The sequence below is a fragment of the Crocodylus porosus genome, unplaced genomic scaffold, assembly GCF_001723895.1.
Source record: "Crocodylus porosus isolate Cpor-Errol unplaced genomic scaffold, CroPor_comp1, whole genome shotgun sequence".
Lineage (NCBI taxonomy): Eukaryota > Metazoa > Chordata > Crocodylia > Crocodylidae > Crocodylus > Crocodylus porosus.
In genome coordinates, this window is record NW_017728943.1 from 54,357,485 (window position 1) to 54,370,321 (window position 12,837).

A 12,837-nucleotide genomic window follows, 5' to 3' on the forward strand; every position below is an offset into this window, starting at 1 on the left:
CGTGCAGTTTTGCTAACAGACATGAACGTTTTGCCAGCTATGTCAATCAAATATTGCACCTCATCACAGTCTTGATTAATATAACCATGCATGCAAGTGTCTGTAGTATAGACCTAACAAGTCTCTTTCATGATTAGTGTGTTCACTTTTCTACTTACCACTGATTATTTGGGAATCAGATTATTTTTTCCTAGATCTAGTTTTCTATTATTTGACACTTACTCTGTTAGTTTCTGCCCATTTAAATTCTCCAGATCCCTTAGTGTTACCCCCCTGTCCTCACTGGCTTCTACAGCCACTACCAATCTGGTATCATCTGAAACATCAGTCATTTATATTCTATTCCCTCTTCTAGATCATTAATGAAGAGGTTAGGTAAAATTGGGCTTGACATTAATCTGGTATGTTGCTCACAGTGATCTGGAAAGTTTGCCATCTCCATAAGTGCTCAAAATGAATTTAAATTAATTTTCAGGTAGCACTTTAAAGTGGACCAATATAATCCAAATATATTTGCTGTTTTTCCTTCATCCTTCTTTTGTGAATCAATAGAAGAATAATCTTGATTGACAAGATTCATTCTTGAGAGACATAGTAAACTCTATTAATTTGAAGTCAGGAGGAGGCAGGATAGACTTGCATTTTATGGGCTAACCATATATATAAAATTACATATATTCCATATTTACTCAAATACAAGCCAAGTTTTTTCGCCCCAGCAGCATATGGGAAAAAGCCCTTTGTCTTCCATTTGCATACAAGGAAATTTTAATAAATATATTGTCTATTTCTGAACTGCTTCTAAAATCAGCACGTGCTCAGTAATTGAAACCAACTGTGAAGTCAAGTAAATACAGCCAACACAGAACATGACTACAAAGTACATGGCCCATATTAAGCAAACATGTTGATGGCAACCTACCACATTTTTTTTAAACTTGATGTCTTGGGCCAAATCAGCTAAATCAGTTCCAAATTTCTATTGGCGTTTCTACTGACAGAACAGAGCTCAATTGTTCAACTGAGTGTGGTACTGTCACTGGCAAGTTTCCTGCCTACCTTCCCAAATCATCAGTCTGGGGCTTCAGACGCTGCCAAATCCATGGCAGGCATCTAATGTGCAAATCCCAAGCCCAAGAGGCCTTGGAGTTCATATGCCCCTAGTTTCCCTCACCTCTAGCTAAAAGGCAGAAGGTGCAAGCTACAGGAAAAGCCCAAGAGCAACCCTCATCATTATAAATTGTGTTGCCAAGATCCTCACATTCGGAGGCATTTTGAGATTCTTGTAGGGATCATTCTACCTACAGTACAAGGGACAGGCCTTTACCCTCTAATTATACCAAACATTTATGGCAGAGAAGAAAGATATCTCCCCTGCCAGGTAGGATAAGAACAGTTAACCTTATTAGAAAATATTAAGAGCAAGAATGACAAGGCCATAAGGGAAATACAGCCTGCCCGAGCGAGGGACTAACATAAGGGTGATGGGGGTGAGGAAGGGAACGCAACTAGGTTACATTAGTATAGTGTTAGCCATCTAAGCCCAGGGGTGGGAGGCAGGGAGGGAGAGGGAGGGGGTTGTGACACTGAGAGAAGAAAATAGGAGATTGCTATAAACCTGTACAAGAGTCCTCAATGGTGGAGGGGGTGAGTTGAGCAAAGAAGTCACTCAGTCCATGGAGTCCCATCACGGGGGTCTCTGCTGGGTGGAGTGGAGTGGTCCGTGGTTGGGAGTAGCTCTCCAATTCCATCAGGTGCTGGGGGGGGGCGGTCAGGAGGTCCCCTCAGCAGTGGTTGAACTGGTGGGGTCAGTGTACTGGCACTGGCCCATGATGTGTTCAACTTAGATGTCATGGGAGTAGTGGATGGTGTCAGAAACCTTAAGGTGCAGCATCAGCTTGGCATATCAGTGGGGTCCCAGGCTCTAAGGGCTCCCATGATGAGTGCATCGACCATCATATCATAGCCGCAGCTCCTCAGGATGTCAGCCAGTGGGGCATACTTTTCCTGCTTGTGAGCCCAGGCGTCGGTGAAGGTTTGGCACCAGTCTTGGAGGATAGGTTAGTGAAGCACATCTGAATATGATATATGATAATGCCCATCAAGTGCAGTCCTCCTCAGTACTGACTCCTTTTAAAGTCTTGGTATGCCACTATAGTGAATACATTCCAAGTTCCTCTTTGCTCCTACAGCTGAGCTGTGTTTTTCTTCCCTATTTCCAGCAATTCCTTTTTCTTTTCCATTACTAAATGTCTGGAAAATATCACTAAACAGACCCCCATACAGTTCACTCCAAATCCTTCTGTCAGCCTCTCAGCCTGTCACGTATGCTTAGTTAGACCCCACCTTCCATGAAATGAAGCCAGACCAGATTGCCCTATGCCTCATCTGAAAGAATACCCAGTTTCAGTCATGAGTGGGAAGCTAATTAGCATATGGATCCTTTGCTGTAGGGTACTTGGAGTACACACATATACTGAGCAGCAGTGCTGAGCTGTGGGGCCACTAAGGCTTGAAATGTCTCTGCTGCAGCCCAGCCCAGTAAGCTATATGGGAAATCATGACCCTTTTGGTTTTGAACTAACATTATGTAGAGAGGGACTTCTTTCTGAAGGAGATGAGCCTAGTTCCAGAGAAGGCAACAGGAATGCCTAAACTACAAGTTGCAGAGCCTACACAAGCAAGCAGCTTGATGTTGGGATGTGAGAGAGATCATGAGGGAGGTGAAGACCTGGATCAGGGCCACGGGTGACAGGTACTTCTGGCTCGGCGGGCAGCAGGTGATCACCAACCCTGGAAGTGCCAGCTGCAAACTGGAAGTGGCGGCGGCAAAACCAGAAGTGCTGCTGGCACTTCTTAGCCTTGCTGGCCAGCGAGGCCCAATTTCAAGTGGGCACTGGCTGGTGCTCCCCACTCTCCAGCTGGCGAGGGACCTTCTATGTCCTCCCTATGCATCGCCTTTGATCAGGGCCTAGTACAGGGAACAGGCCAGGAAGATCTTGCTCCATGGGTGGTGGTGGAGGAGAAAGAGTAGCCTGCTTATTTTAGCAAGATAAAGGAAACCAAGAAAGGTGTGATGACCAGCCTAGTAGATGCAGCAGGGGTGGAGCACCGGTTGAACAAGGGGATGCTGGAGACAGTGGTGGCATTCTACTGGGAGCTCTACACAGTATGACTGGAGGACCCTGGGGGCAATGCAGGACTGCCTACAGAAACTCACATAGGTCCTTGGGGAGTATGAGGCACAGAAGTTGGTGGAAGAGTGGATGCTGGAGGAGAGCAACACAACGCTCCTCAGCTTCCAGAATGGTAAGACACCTAGGGCAGCTGGCTTGTCCAAGGAGTTCAATGTTGCTTTCTGGAACCAGGTGGCCCCGGACCTGCTGGAGGTCTATAGGTAGCATCTGCAGGAGGGCCACCTGGGAGCAGGGATGGAGGAGGGTCTCATAGCCCTTGTTTACAAGAAGGGGCAGAGGTGAGACATGAGAAACTGATGTCCAATTACACTCCTGAACCTTGACTACAAACTAAAGGCCAAAGTCTTGGCCAAGTATTTTAAGTCTGTTATAGGTGCAGTGATCCACGAGGACCAGGCATTTGCGGTGCTGAGGTAACAGATCCATGAAGGCCTGATGCAGCTGTGAGATGCACTAGAGTACCAATGGGAAAGGGGACAGAATATCACTGTGCTGAACTTTGACTTGGAGAAGGCCTGAGACTGGGTATCCCATCGTTTCCTACCGGAGACACCTGGGTAAAGGCACTGTACACCAACATGAACAGCAGAATACTGGTGTATGGGTCCCTGGCAGCCCTGATTTCGGTGAAGTTGGGAGTCAGACAGTGCTGCCTGCTCTCCCCAATCCTGTTTATCTGCACTAGCACAGCAGCTCAGGTAGGACCCAGAGATCAGCAGTGTGCAGATCCCTGGGAGCAATGGGGAAGAGACAAAAGGACATGGAGAAACAGTACAGGGCAGATAGGTCCATTGAACTGCCCAAGGCCAACCTGCCAATGGCAGGCAGAAACAATCAACCACCTCTTGTGGGACTGCCTACATGCCAGAGAGGTTTGGAAGGAAGTACATGCACTCCTCCTGGTAGTGGCAGGTTTCAGAACCCTGACCAAGGAAGTAGTCCTCCACAAGGCCCCTGACAGCCCGCTTCGACCAGTTCATCTCCTGCTTCAAGTATGCCCTGTGAAAGGCCAGGAAGCTCTTCACAAACAGGCACTCAGACCCCACAGTTTAGGACTGTATTAAAATGGGGGTCAGTGAAACATACTGGTACTACAGGAAGACAGAAGAGGACAATGGGAAAGAGATGGGAGACCTAGAGAGGGACTGGCATAGACTTTTCAGAGGCAAACCTTCTGAAGAGAACAATGAGGACAACGGTGAGGACAGTGACAACAATGAAAATGAGTATGACAATAATGAGTGAAGGCACTGGAATGGTGATGGGTGCACAGTGCAAACTTTGTAACAGGACTAAAATAGTTAAACCTGTAAAGTGTGTTTTGGTATGTCGAGTGAACCACAGTGGTCACTTGATGGGTTGGTAAAGGCACAAGGTTTTTTGGGGCGGGTTTCTCCAAAAATATATGAGTATCAAAATCGTCCTGGCCTGGGTCCCCTGGGTGGAGGAGAGGGAAGAGTGGTCTGCTTATTTTAGCAAGATAAAGGAAACCAAGAAGGAAGCAATGATCAGCCTAGTAGACAGGGTAGGTAGAACACTAGTTAAACAAAAGGATGCTGGAGATGGCAACAGCCTTCTACCAGGAACTCTACACTGCATATTCAGAGGACCTGGGGCTCATGCAGGAATGCCTGCAGAAGCTCACATAGGCCCTCATGGAGGATAAAGATCAGAAGCTAGTGGAGGAGCAGACACTGGGGAAGATCAGACAAAGCACTCCACAGCTTCAAAACTGGTAAGAATTTTGGGGTGGATGGCCTGGCCAAGCAGTTCTACTTTGCTTTCTGGAACCAGGTAGGCTTGGATCTGCTGGAGGTCTATAGAGAATGCCTGCAGAAGAGTCACCTGGATTTGGGAATGGAGGAGGGCTTCATAATCCTTCTTTACAGAAGGGAGAAGAGGCAGGAAAAACTGGTGTCCTATAATACTCCTGAACCTTGACTACAAACTGGCCATGTCTGCACAAGATGCTGACTGCACAGTTGTTACTGTGAAGTCAATTAGTACTTGTTTATACAAGTACTAAATGACTGCTCAATAACTTGAGTTACTGCACAGTAGTGCTGATGAACAGCCTTTTTGTGGAACTGACTACGCAGTACTCCAAGACTACTGTGCAGTATTGCTGTCATGGTTTTTGCCACACAACACTACTGTGCAGTATTGTTGCAGTCAGTATCTCGTGTAGATGCGGCCACTAATGGAAAAAGCCTTGGCTGAATACTTTAAGTCTGCTATAGGTGCAGTGATCAGGCATGTGCAGTGCTGTGGCGACAGATTCATGAAGCCCTGATGCAGTTGTGAGGCATGCTACAGTACCAACAGGAAAGGGAGCTGAATGTTGCCATGCTGAACCATGACCTGGAGAAGGCCTATGACCAGGTATCCTATTGGTTCCTATTTGAGATACTGAAAAAGATGGGAATTGCCCCAACCTTCATCACTTGGCTAAGGACACTGTACACTAATGTGAGCAGCAGGATACTGGTAAATGGGTCCCTTGCAGCCCCAGTTGCGGTAGAGTTGAGCACCTGGCAGGGCTGTCCACTCTTCCTGATCCTGTTTATCTGTGTGATGGTACTGCTAGCACATCAGCTCATTTAGGACCCTGGGATCAATGGCATAAAAATGTCCGGGGGTAACAGGGAAGAGACTAGGGTCTTGGCCTACATGGATGACCTCAATAACATATGCAGGGACAAGTGTTCAGTTGAAAGAGTGCTACAACACACCAAGGAATATGGAGTAGCAATGGGAGCCATGCTCAATATGACCAAAAGTGCCTGTCTAGTACTGAGTGAACTTGACGGCCTGTCAGCCCTGAGGCATCTCTGTCCCCAGTGAGGGGGTAAAGATCCTTGGGGTAGAGTTTAACTCAGAATTGACCAGACAGACGGCATGGGGAAAAGAGACCAAACAGAGGCCATGAAGTCAAGGCCAAACAGATAGTGGGACTATGGTAATTGTGCTGCCTGTCAATGGAGGGCGTGTGGCATAAATGAAGGTGGTATTACTGCCAATGCTTCTATACACTGCCCTAGTCTTCCCCCACTCAGAGCAAGTCATCCACAGGATCCAGAGAGCCATGAGCATCTTCTTCTGGGACTCCAGATGGGAGAGAGCAGCAAGCACCACACTGTACAAAGCGATAGAGTCCAGAGGCAGAAGAATGCCTTCCTCTTGTTACTCAAATTGCCAATTGCTCAAATCACGAGTGAGACTTTATAAAGGGGGATAAGGCAAGGTGCCGCGTTTATTGATCACATGAGTTAGACATAGAGGTTCAGGCACACCATTCATACAAACACACAGAAATCATCATACACATCATTGCAAACAGGCATACACACATATACAAAACAACCATTTAATCCATACATATACCAAATATAGTTACCAGCATTACCAGAGTTGCTCAGTATCAGCCCAGGGTGGCCAACCTGGGCTTATTTGAGTAGATGATGATGATTTGAAGATAGCAGATTTGAAGATAACAGCTGGAGCAGGGTGAATAGATGCATCTGTGCTCCGATGAAACAGCAGTAGAGAAAGAGACTCACCCAACTTGGCATTTTCAAAGTGTTCTTTTATAGGGATTGGCATCCTTTGTTTTAGTGCTTTGGGGTTTTTCCACACCCAGCTTCTGTTTTTGTGGTTGTTCTTCTTTTGTCTTCAGCCTATCTTAGCTTTGGAGTGTTTTTCTGCCTGCCTGGCAAGATAGGTACGTTTCTTCTCCTCTTAACTTCTTTGTGCCCTAGGCCCAGAAGGGATTCTTCAGCCATTCATTAATTAATTTACTGACTGGTAACTTACATTTGGCACCTTGTTGCTTACATAAACAGTTAAATCTTCTTTTCCCTTCTCTCACCATTCACCCTTTTACACACACTCATACATAAAGGCTATGCAGAGTTCATTCAGTTACGTCAAGCAGAAAGATACAAAATGGAGTTTTCAAGTTGCTTACAGGACAAGACTAACATGGTTACATTTCACTATTATTACACTCTATGTTAACATCAGCTACTTTAGGTCAGTTCATGCTACACTCTGGGCCAAGTACATGAGCCAGATCTGCAAATTGGCAACAGGGACAGAATCCAAAACAGCCTGCTTTGTAAAGTATTTTGCAAGGCAGCTACTATGACAGTGGTGGGTGTACAAGATGACCAATGTGAGCCCGCGGGCCATGGAGTCCCCATGGTTCTACAAGCTCTTGAAATAATTCCAGAACAAATACAAACTGCACAATGAGGCCCCAGAGACCATGGTAAACCACTGAAAATTCAGGTGGTGGTAACGGCAAGACACATTATATTGTCCGTGAGTTTACTACATGGTGACAGCTTCTGTGTGAGAGTGAATCTTCCACAAGGACCTGCAGAAGGAGCACAAAGACCTGAACAGACAGGTAGCCCACTGGGAACTATGAAACTCCCCATGTGGGCATGGAGAAATAGTGTTGGGTAGAGAGGCCCATCCAATTGCCTCAGGCAATCCTTTGGGTGGGAAGCAGAAACAATCAGCCACCTCTTCTGGAACTGCCCATATGCCAGAGAGGTATGAAAGAAAATACACATACTCCTCCTGGTGGTGACAGGATTCATAGCCCTGACCAGAGAGGTAGTTCTTATGGGCATTTGACCAAGCAGCAAGGGGCTCTGACAGCCCACTTCAACCAGTTCATTTCTAACTTCAGGAATACCCTGTGGAAGACAAGGAACTTGCTCATAAATAGACACACAAACCTCCAAGTCGAGGACTGTATTAAAATGGGATTTAGTGAGATGTACTGGTACTACACGAGGACCGAAGAAGATTATGGGAAAGAGATGGCAGACATCATATGGAAGAGAGGGGACTGGCATAGACTTGGGAGCAATGAGGACGATGAGGAGGAGGACAACAATGATGACAAAGACAACAATGACAAATACAATGACGAGTGAAAGGACTGGGCAAACAGGTGGGGGAGTAGGGAACAGGGGAAAGGAAGGGAGTAGTGTGTGGGCGGGGACTGAGGTAGTTCTTTGTGCAATTGTGATGGTTTAAAGGTGGCAGTGATGGGCGTGGAGGCGTGCAGAAACAGGTATGTGGGTGCACTGTAACAAAACTAAGAATGGAGAGTGGGGCATCTAAACCCCAGGGTCACCAGGCCTGGGACTTGCATGTAGGATGCCTGCCTGGATTCAGGGAGTATCCAAAGTCCTGGACTGATGGGTCTAGGAGGGAGGATATTTGCCTGGTGGCAGAGCTACACTGACCTAACAACTGAGCTCTGCTCAGTTGAACTTTGGCACTATCTACTGGGCTTTGCTCAACTGAATTAGGAAACAATTTAAATTTTGAAGAACATAAAAAAAGAAAAAAACAAGTTTGTTCTATATGTAAGTAGGTATCAAAAGTGCTACTTAAAGTGTGCTTATGGAGTACCCATATTAAAGCTTGCAGCTGTTTCAAAAAAAAGGTAAAATGTATCAATTTTGGATGAGCTAAGTCTATCGGTACTCTGTGCATATTACTACAGCTCTGATTATTTCAAGATCAATTATTTCAATGTTGTTCCTCACTTCCACATGCTCAAGGAGAGCAGGGTCTGGCACTAAGGAGTTGTAGAAGGGGCTATAGGGAAAAGAAGCTGGGGGACAGAAGGTAAGGGGGCTATTTTTATTTTTCCTTTATATTTATATATACCCCTCCACCCCCAATTTATTTTCCCTGCTGTGGCAGTGGGAGGGAGAGAAATTCAAGACAAACTTCCAAAAACTGGATTCTATACCTGGAAAGTTATATAAAATCTATACATTTTCCAGGTATAGATTCTATTTATTAGGGGGTCATCTTATATTTGAGTAAATATGGTATGCATCAGAAGCTAAGCTTTCATGAACAGAAGCTCATTTCATCAGACTGCTCTGCTATTGACTGTTCACTATGTACAAAGGGAAACCTTTTTACCTTATGGACATATTCCCTTCTTGCTTTTAGAAGTATCTCCAGAAATCTCAGCTGAGCCGTGCTTAAATGAGTACTTGGTCATTTGGGTGGAAAATCAAAGGCAGCTGAATATGGTTCTAGCCACGTCACTCCCTTGAATGCTGTTGGCTGCAGAAACTAGTGTGACTTAATACTAGCCTGATAGCTCATTTGGGCTTGGGCAGATCTTCTGCTCTGTGCGATATGCAAATAATCCCATCATTTATTTATTTATTTTTTTGTAAAACTGATGCATAAACAGCAAGTTGGAAATCCTGAGATATAGGAGTAGACTTTTGCAGGCTGTTGGGCTAAAGACAGACACCAGATTTCTCTCTGGACAAAGCCTTTTATCTTGGGATCCTGCAAACAGAGAAACCTACTGTCTCATGTTAACTACCTGTAAAATGTTGAAATTAACACTGTGCCCCCTGGACATGTGGGGCTACTTTGAATTACTGTCTTTCATAGTGCATCAGTTGAGTTTTGAAGACCAATTTTTAACTCTTAAAATTCAGCCTTGACTTGAACACCTATCATTGTTTCCTGCTTGTGGCACTGGGCTCAGTGATCAGCTGGCACAGCCCAGGCAGCACCACTTGTAGGGGATGGGAGTGCACCAGCCGAGCACTGAGCTCAGCACCACACACAGGGGATGGGGACAGGGACGGTGCCAGGCTCAGCTGGTACGGCCCAGATAGCATCACTTGAAGGGACTGGGGCCAAGCTTGATGCTGGGCTGGTGTAGCCCCATCCTCTGCAAGTGATGCTGCCTGGGCCATGCCAGCTGAGCACCAAGTCCAGTGCCACTCGCAGGGGATGGGGCCATGCCAGCCATGTGCCGAGTTTGGCCCTGTCTGCTGCAAGTGACACTGCTGAGTGCTCAGCCTGGCTGTGTCAGCTGAGTGCCAAGCCCAGCACTGCTCGCAGAGGATGGGGCTGAGCTCAGTGCTTGGCAGCTCTACACACAGCAGACAGGGCTGGGCTCAACACTTGGCTGGCACAGCCCAGGCAGCAACACTTGCAGGGGATGGGGCCACGCCAGCCAGCGTCAAGCCTGGCCCCATCCCCAACCCCCGCAAGTCATGCAAGTCTCGGCACTTGGCTGGTGTGCTTCCATCCCCTGTGAGTGGCGTTTCATAGTAGCTAGCGTCAGGAGGCATCTGAACAGATCATCTAGCCTGACCCCCTGCCGCAGGCAGGAATGAATGCTGGGTTCACAAGACCCCAGACAGGTGATCATCCAACCTCCTCTTGAAATTGCCGAAGGCAGGGGCAAGGACCACTTCCCTGGGAAGTTGGTTCCAGATTTTGGCCACCCTAACTGTAAAATATTGCCTTCTGATCTCGAACCTAAACCTATTTTCCATCAGCTTATTACCATTGTTCCTCTTCTCCCCAGCACCACCTGGGGTGACAAGGGCTGTTCCCGTCTGCTGATTTCCCCTGATGAATTTGTAGGCAGCCACCAGGTCCCCCCTCAGCCTCCTTTTCCTGAGGCTAAACAGGTTCAGGTCCCTCAGTCTCTCCTCATAGGACCTGTCCTGCTGCCCTCTCTCCACGTGGGTGGTCCTCCTCTGGACCCTTTCCAGGCTAGCCACATCCCTCTTGAAGTGCAGTGCCCAGTACTGGACACAGTACACCAACTGCAGCCTGACCAAAGTTGCATAGAGGGGGAGTATCACCTCTCTGGACCAGCTTAAGATGCACCTTTGGATGCATGACAAGGTATGGCTGGCCTTGCTGGCTGAGGTCTGGCATTGGCAGCTCATATTCATCTTGGAATCAATAATAACTCCAAGATCCCTTTCTGCCTCTGTGCTTTCAAGAGGGGAACTTCCCAGCCTATAGATATAGGTGGATTCCTTCTCCCAAGGTGTAGCACCCTGCATTTGTCTATGTTGACCCCCATCCTATTCTCATCTGCCCACTTTTGTAGTCTGTCTAAATCTAGTTGCAGCCTCTCTCTCCCTTCAAGAGTGTCCACCTCACCCCACATCTTAGTGTCATAAGCGAACTTGGATAGCATGCTTTCCACCCCCTCATCCAAGTCGCTGATGAAGACATTAAACAGTGCGGGCCTGAGGACCGAGCCCTGGGGTACCCCACTGCTCACATCTCACCAGGTTGAGTACAACTTGTTCACCACTACCCTCTGGGTGCGCCCCCATCAGCCAATTTTTTACTCATCCAACGGTGCAGGCATCAATGCCACAGTCGCTTAATTTATTGATGAGGATGGGGTGAGAGACAGTGTCAAAGACCTTCTTAAAGTCTAGAAAGACTACGTCTACGGCGACACCATCATCCAAGGATTTAGTCACCTGGTCATAAAAGGCAATCAGGTTGGTAAGGCAGGACCTGCCTTTGATGAACCAATACTGATTACCCCTGAGCATGATCTCCCCTGCTGGCCTCCCACAGATGTGGTCCTTGATGCTTCTCTCCAAGATCTTCCTGAGCACCGAGGTGAGGCTTACAGGCCTAGAGTTACCTGGGTCCACCCTTTCTTGAAAATTTGGACCACGTTAGCCAGTTTCCAATCCCCCGGCACCTGGACAGATGACCATGAATGCTCATACAGCTGGGCCAAGGGCTCTGCGATGACCCCTGCCAACTCACTCAACACCCTTGGGTGGAGGGCATCTGAACCTGCAGATTTAAAAAAAAAAAAAAATGTCTAGCCCTTTCAAAAGATCCCTAACTACATCTGCGCTGACTGAAGCCCTGACAGAGCTATCCCTGAGACTGTCCCTACCTCTGGTAGGTGGGAGGTCCCCAATCCCTGTTCAAGAAGACAGAGGCAAAGCAACAGTTAAAAGTATCAGCTTTCTTGTCTGGCACAACCACAAGATTACTGTTTGTATCTTACTGTTTTTGTTGTCCTTAATCCTGGATGTTAGCCTGAGTTCCTTCTCTGCCTTGGCCTTCCTAATATCCCCCTACACTCATGGGCCAAGGAGGAGTACACCTCCTTGGTGATAGCTCCTCCCTTCCACTGGTTGTATGCTCCACTTTAAGTCCTCAGGCATTGCTGAATGCCCTTGCTGAGCCAAGGGGGTTTCTGAGCACTACCCCCATTGCTTCGCTCAGTAAATTACTGCTCTTAAATGCACATGTAGATGGTGACATCAGAATTAGTTTACTCTGGCCCAAATTAAGCTGTACAATATTCAATCACATTAATTATACATGTATATGCACCCAGTCCGTGTAGGTAGAGATCATCTGAACTAGACAAAAACCTAAAATAGAAGACCTCCAGTTTATGCTGGATACAGGAGGAGACAGCAGATGGATGGCATTTGATTTATTTTTATTAGGGTTGTGCAAAATTTTGCCAGGTGTTTTGTTTCAGCGCTGATTTTGACTCACTTTGAGCTCAAAACAGTGACATTGAAACAAAACAAAGGGCTTCAAAAACAGCCTCAAAATGAAATGAGGGCAGTTGAAATGTTTCAAAAAGTTTTGAAACGTTGAGTTTAGAAGCAGGCCAGCTGAGTTTCCCCATCTCAGTGCTGCGATTGGGCTGGGGAAGGGAATTCAGCCCTGCTCACTGGCATCAGCCCAGCTGAGTTCTTCCCCAGCCCAATCAAAACGTCAAAACAGTGAAAGCATTTTGACGAAATGGAAACCAAGGGGAATAGAAGAAGAAAAAAAAAAA